The sequence below is a fragment of the Sarcophilus harrisii genome, chromosome 1 (genome assembly GCF_902635505.1).
Source record: "Sarcophilus harrisii chromosome 1, mSarHar1.11, whole genome shotgun sequence".
NCBI classification, from domain to species: domain Eukaryota; kingdom Metazoa; phylum Chordata; class Mammalia; order Dasyuromorphia; family Dasyuridae; genus Sarcophilus; species Sarcophilus harrisii.
The window spans coordinates 534,147,158-534,154,470 of NC_045426.1; the positions used below are offsets into that span (position 1 = coordinate 534,147,158).

At 33.7% G+C, this 7,313-nt stretch overlaps 1 pseudogene; it reads right to left on the reverse strand.

Annotated features, from left to right (window-relative positions):
• Window positions 1–837: 837 nt before the first annotated feature.
• LOC105749674 lies at window positions 838–4,483 on the reverse strand (annotated as a pseudogene).
• Between the last annotated feature and the right edge of the window lie 2,830 nt (window positions 4,484–7,313).

The following is a 7,313-nucleotide window of genomic DNA, read 5'->3' on the forward strand; positions in this document are numbered from 1 at the left end:
AGTAATAAATCAAATGTAATTGGGAACAAGTAGAGCAAAGGTTTAAAAAGCAATGAATCTAATGAATTAAAGTAAAATAAAGAATCTAAAGAATTAAAGAAAAAATTAAAAATGAAACAAAGTATGTGATCTAGCATAATTTCTAAAGGAATAGATACTTTGTGCTTTCTGATAAGTAGTAAGAACATTGTATTTTTCCTAATTTTGATTAAGCAAGTCTAGTTTTAATGCTGAGTGAATTATTTCATTTGCCTAAATTAAAACTTATTGCTCTTTTGTGTATGTTTGACATTGAAGACCTGTTTCTTAAAGGAATTATCACTTCCTAGCCAAGAGGTCTTCTAAGATTACATGTTTTTTTTTTTGTTTTAATAAAATATTCTTAGTTTATTATTAGGAAAAATTAATTAAAGTCAATTAGAAATGATTTCTAATCCCTACTGGATGCATGTGCTATCTCCTTCCATTTTATATGCCTGCAATTTTTACATCATTGTTGTACATATTAGTGATAGAAAAACTAACAATAACAAAATTTTAACAAACTCTAAAATATTCTAGTTATATATCTGCTACAATGAAACATAATGATCAATTATATTAAATACAATGTACAAGAAAAACAGAATTATTTTGACACATTTCAGTCAAAAATAAATTGCAGACATTTTTTAGGAAAATATTGCTTAGCATAGCAAAGTATTTGAAAACATTTATTATCCAGAAAGTGAAAGATGAACAGAATTCTATACACATGGTAAAACAGGAAAAAACAAAGACACGAAAACAAAATCAGGACATACACATATACACAAAGGAAACCCAATGCACAATTTTAAAAGTTAAAAAGTCAGATAGATTATATGGTTTTCCATAAAAACTATGTCGTGCAGAACCTGGAATTCAGTGTCACGTGCTGGCTCAGATGTTGGAACTTCTGCCTTCAGTTCACTCCTCTCAAGTGTCTGAATAATTTCATCTTGCAAGGTGGCAGCCATGTCATGGTATGTGTCTATAGCATCATTGATCAAAGAACTTTCATTTTCCAGGGACAGAGATGTATGGAGCTTATATGCTTTCTTTTCATTCCTGGCATTATTTTAGTAGCATCAATAAACTGTTGAACTGACATTAAATAATCTAGTAAGAGATTACTATCTGGTTCACTGCTAGAACTATCTTTACTTCATTCACTCTGTTCTTCATGATTATCCTCTGTATTTGGATAACATCTATTTCTATGAAATTATCTACTGTAGAATTCTCATTTTCTTCTGTAGAATTTATTTCAAAATCATGAGAAAGTTGCAAGTGATCTTGTAAGTGAATTTTGCAAGTGATATAAGAGGAGTGAAAACCAGAATCTGAAAAGTATAAAAGGAATTTCTCAAGAGGATCTTTGGCATCTGACATCAACCAGTCAGAACAACTAGCACAAGTGAACTCTTGATTTAGTATGAATAATGGAAAGGACTTCAATGGCACAGTGCTTGACACAGGAATATGATAATGACAGACAAAATTGAGGTAACGGTTCATAGAAATTTGCCAGTTTTATAGGGATCTTATCTGATAAAGTCTCAATATGAATGATGACACATTCATTATAATATTTTATAAATGAATGATAATAAAAGTCTTTCTCTGCTGGATAATAATGAGAAATATTTTACATTATAATTAAGATATTTTAGACAATCACATAAGGTAAAAAAGGTTCTTTAAATGATTTAAATGAAATTCTCTTTAAAAACAAAGATCTATTATTCCTAATCCTTGCTCAGATGTCTTTTACTGAGATTAATTGTAATGAGATCTGATCTATATCTGTACAACACAGATTGTGAACATAGTGTTGGCAAAGACTTTCAAAGTTGTGTTCAAATCATATCAATGAGCTGAAGATAGAGCCTGAAAACATATGCAAAAAACCTCAAATGTGGGTGCTGATATCATTTAGGAAGAAATTTTAAAATTTCTCTTTTTTGGCTATTTCTCTTTATTCTTATCTTTGCTTACCTGGTTCCAAAGGAATTTAATAGCCTCCTTTTGCACAAATTTCTGTGTGTATTCATCTTTCTTTTTTCAATCTGTAAAATGTTTTCAATTATGTAAATAAATGCTTCAATGATGTAAATAAAGTGGACTCTTCTAACCTGTATTTATTTTTAGGGCCTAACCTGGGATTTTACTAGCTTAAGGAATTCCTTCTACCAAAGTAGATCAGCAGCAGTTCTGTAATTTATAGTCTTAAGAGAGTTCGAATTGTTCAAGGGACAGAGAGGTAGGTGAGTTGCCCAGGATTACATATCTAGTATCTTATCATGTTTGAAATATGAACCCAGATCTTTCTTAGTCCAAAATCAGCCCAGTTTTCACTATGGGGCATGTTGTTTCCTGTATTCAAAACTACTCTTCATTGTTCAATGAATTTGCTGGAGTCCAGTAATATTGCTTTTCTACTTTATAATTCACTTAAGGAATAAATGTTAGAATAACTTTCAGTATCAAAATAAACTGAGATAATTGAATATATAGTATACTGGATTATAGGCCACAATCCATTTTTATATAGGAATGCCAACAGCAACAGGAATGTCAGTCATAGAATGATAAAATATATTATTCTATTAGGATGGCTCTCCTTGTATTTTTGGGAAGTACTATAAGCAACACAATCAAATATATTTCTATGATATTTTCAAGCTCATATGGACTCTGTATATCCTATTTTTAAAACCAAAAAAAGTGATAATGTTTGTAATTTGTCCTTTCATTAAGTTTAATGAAAAAGAACAAAGATTAGCATTTTCTCAGCTGAGAATTAAATAAAGTTAATGGTCAACAAAGAATGAAAATGTAACACAAATTATGAATTTCATATATCCATATCCAGTTAATTTTCATGCACTTCACTGTAATATTTATATAAGAAATATGATTTCACAACATGCTGGATAGATAGAAATAGAAGTTGATAATTTTAAATAAATTCTTTCATTACCAATGCAGCTTATATAAAATTCTACTAATTGGTAAAGTGAATTTACCTTCTGGGCCACAGAATTTAATAGAGGTTGAATCCAATCTAACTTCTAGCTATATTTAGCATTTAAAAAATTCTAACTTTTTGCCATCTGTGGACATTCTTTCCCCTTTCTCTGATTCCTGTTAATAGTTCTCTTTAAATATTTTTATTCCCTTTATTTCCACTTAGATTATTTCTCTCAATTATTTAGTCATTTCCTAATTTTCCACACCTGAAAAAAAATGGAAGCTCCTGAAAGTCCATGGAGAACTTTCTATCATTCAAGATGCACAATGTCCTGAATCATAGCTGTAAGGAGTCAGTCCCAAACTAACAGAAAGACATGAGACAAGACTTCTGACTCATTTCTGTATTTCATCAATTAAGCAGACAATGTATGTGCATTCTGTTCAGCCAAATTTCATATCATGCTTCTTTAGCTTGAAGGATATAGTTTCTTATGAAGAATCCCCTCCAGCAGGCTTAAAGTTTAGTGGCTGGTTCATTCATTTTCTTAAGAGCAGCACTCTCTTGGTCCAGAACCATAGCTAGCTCAGATAAAATTCTGCAAAGATATTTTTTTGAAATAGTCTTAATTAATATTTCATTAGTATTCATTTCTGTGTTGGATATAGTATATACTTCTGTTTTTAAAGAGAAAGTATCATAGTAATAGTTAATGCTATCAGTTAAATCATAACTAGGTATTTTTAGGTCAGAGCAAGGCAAACTATCTTTTTTATATCCTTTTAGATTGACTTTGCTTTTCTGTGCTTCAGTTGATGTCTTTTCTGTAGGCCATAAAGCCCCTTGTTCACAAATTCAATTGCAGCATCTTCTTCTTTTAAGTCCAAGTCAACATCATGTGGTATCAATCCAATAGGAGATACTGGATACTGAATACTGGAGGCAACAGGCTTTATAAAAGTAGATTCTGGGAATAGAAGGCTACAGTTCAGCTTATCTTCATCAACCTGTTTATCTTCCAAGAATACCTCATAATGAGAATACTTTTTGGTTTGTGCAAAGAAAGATATTTGTAATAGCATATGAACAATAAATAATCATTGATGCTTTTTCAAATCCAAGAATTCATCTGAATGTGAGTTCTAGAAAACAGAAAGTTCCTTTTAGAACACTAACCATTTGTCTATCTGTGCTCTTAAATAAAACTTCTTGAAAAACAGTAGAAAACAATGAATTGTCAAAACCATTTCCCTTTAATATTCTACATAAGTCAAACTATATTACAGTAGTAACTCTAAGGTGCATAATCTTACCTTCTAGTTCAGAAAAAGGATCATGCACTAAAGATTCTGTATTTATAAAAAGAGCCATCATAATAAATATTCCTCTTCCCAATATTCATAAAAACAAATATGAGGTAATCAGTAAGACTGATTTTTATTTATGGTTTATAGAATCATCCACTAGCTTAAGAGTTGTATCATATACTGCATTTGACTTTTAAACACATTATCCCTTTAATTATTAATATAAAATCACAGTAGTAAAATGGGATCTTATCACTCTCAATAGTTTCATGAGATTCTTGAGCTGGACTTAAATCCTTAGGTATCAGAGGTACTTCTAATTCTCTGGAACTGGAGAAAGTAAAGACTTTTTCCTTTGTATTTGGGCACATCAACTGCTTCCGAAAGAGTCTAAAATCCACTAATATGGTAGGTAGGTAGGCTGGTAGGTAGGTGTCCATAAATTTTTTTTTGCTAATATCCCTCTGACCCTTTCTAAAACTTTGATAACTCATTTTAATGAAGCGGATAAAAAATATTAGGAAAATAATTCCTAACAATGTAATATTCTTCTCTAAAATGCAATATTCTCTTGTTGGGGTTTCCTTGGGGGTCTCTGGAGGCAGCCTTAAGTTTCAGTTCAGTAATCACCACATGAGTACAGCCAGGGATTAAGGTCCAAATCCTTTATTGTCTCCTTTACTTGGGGCTCGGCTAGTTTTTCTGGAGGCCTTCCGGATCTTGGTTCCAAGAGCTTGAGCTCCCGCCTGCCTTCTCTGTCTTCTGAATCTCCCTGACTGAATCCTGGTTGAGGCTCCTAGCTTATATATGCTCTCTTAAAAATGTGAATCCTGTAGAACTATAGTAAGTACTAAGTACATGTACTGAACTAGAGAACTGTTAAATACAATGCTAAATAATCATTGTCTCTATCAATTCCACTGATTTAGCACCTAGTTTCAAATTCTGGCCCATAATATAACAAAACACTTAAGAAATTTGGTAATGGAATTAACTTACTTAATGAAACCCAAAGTAGGTACTTATAAATACAGTGTTTTGAGTATGCTCTCCCTTTCTGTCTCTCTCTCTCTCTCTCTCTCACACACACACAGAGCAAAACTCTTATATTTGTATATAATATTTAACTCCACCACACCATGAAAGTTGCCCACTTAGCTCTCCTTGTCATAAAAAAAGTGTAAGGGACAGATTCCCATGGTTGCAAGAGGCACAAATGAGAAGCTGCAGTTGTACTGCATTGATTTTACTCACCAGATTTCAAAGAAAAGTGTTTCAAAGAAAAACAGCTCTCAGCTCCTCAAAGCCTAGTAGAATTTGTTTTGGGATATATAATTTGCATATGAATTTGAATGATTACATTCTTTCTGAAGAAGAAAGGCTACCTCAATTAAAACTATTCTTTGAAATTTCACCAGTTGCTAATTTAGGCTCACTTTTGCTTGCTCAGTATCTTCTTCAGGTTAGCATCATCTGCAATTTGAAGACCCACTGTAGAAGTAGGAGGACAAGCAGTAGTCAGATATTGGATCAACTGAATATGTTGGCCAGGCTGACATGAATGTCCTTTGCCTTGACTATAAAGCCACTTAGCTTTTAAACTGAAGATGTATTATAATAAATAACATTAAATGGCATAAGTGGAGAAAAATATTGTTACAATTTGCTAGTTTCTCTTTATGCCATCAATCACTTAATTAGCATTTATTAAATGCCGGATAGGGAAAAGACTAAGATAAGCCTGAGGTTTAGGTCTAATAGGGTGTTGGGTATAGGTAGTGGGGTTCAAATTGTTAGGGCAATGGAGAGGGCTAGAATGGGGGCACAAGAAAAATTGTATTTAGAAAGAAGGCAAAAATAATCTAGTAGAAAAAACAAAATGCAAGCAAACAATAACAGAAAGAGTGGAAATGTTATGTTGTCGTCCATATTCATTTCCCAGAGTTCTTTCGCTGGGTGTAGCTGGTTCTGTTCATTACAGATCAATTGGGACTGATTTGGTTAATCTCATTGCTGAAGAGAACCAAGTCCATCAGAATTGATCATCATATAGTCTTGTTGTTGAAGTATATAATGATCTCCTGGTTCTGCTCATTTCACTCAGCATCAGTTCATGTCAGTCTCTCCAGGCCTCTCTGAAATCATCCTGCTGGTTGTTTCTTACAGGACAATAATATTCCATAATATTCATATACCACAATTTATTCAGCCATTCTCCAATTAATGGGCATCCACTCAGTTTCCAGTTTCTGGCCACTATGCATTTTGACAAAAAAAAAAAAAAAAAAAAAAAAAAAAAATTGCAGTCTTTTGGGGCAGTGTGGTGTTACCAAGCTTCCTCTACAGACAACAGGAAGTAGTAGTGAAGCAGTAATGGAACAGCAGTGGCTGTGCTGGGATTAGCAGTTGTGCTCTGAGATCATGCTGAGTCCTGCTGGGTGGGTATGGCCAGGTCCAGAGAGACTGTAACCTTTTGGGTTTATAGCTTCTCTGCTGATCTACTGACTTGCTGCCAGGGCAGAGCAGCCACACTGTGGTAAACTTCTCCATGCAGATTTTCTACCAGCTGAGACCACCGCCTACCCCCCTCCAGTCTGCTCAGCGTTAGTTTCCTTCCGTACTCTCACTGGCTGCCTGAGGTCTGTGCTTGGCCTAATTGTCCCCGCTCACGAGCAAACACAGACCTTTTCTGGGGAATTTTGAGACTATCTTCTGTTGGTAATATGTTGTATTCCCAATATTCGTGGATTTTTTCAGTCAAGCACTAATTCTGAGGCCATTTCATCAAAAAGTAGTCTGAGGGTAAGGGAGAACTTAGCTAGATGCATGTGTCCTCTCCGCTGTCTTCTTCTAGTCACTACAAACAGGGCTGCCACAAACGTTTTTTGCACATGTGGGTCCCTTTCCCTCCTTTTAAGATCTCTTTGGGATATAAGCCCAGTAGTAACATTGCTGGATTAAAGGGTATGAACAGTTTGATAACTTTTTGAGCATAGTTCCAAACTGCTCTC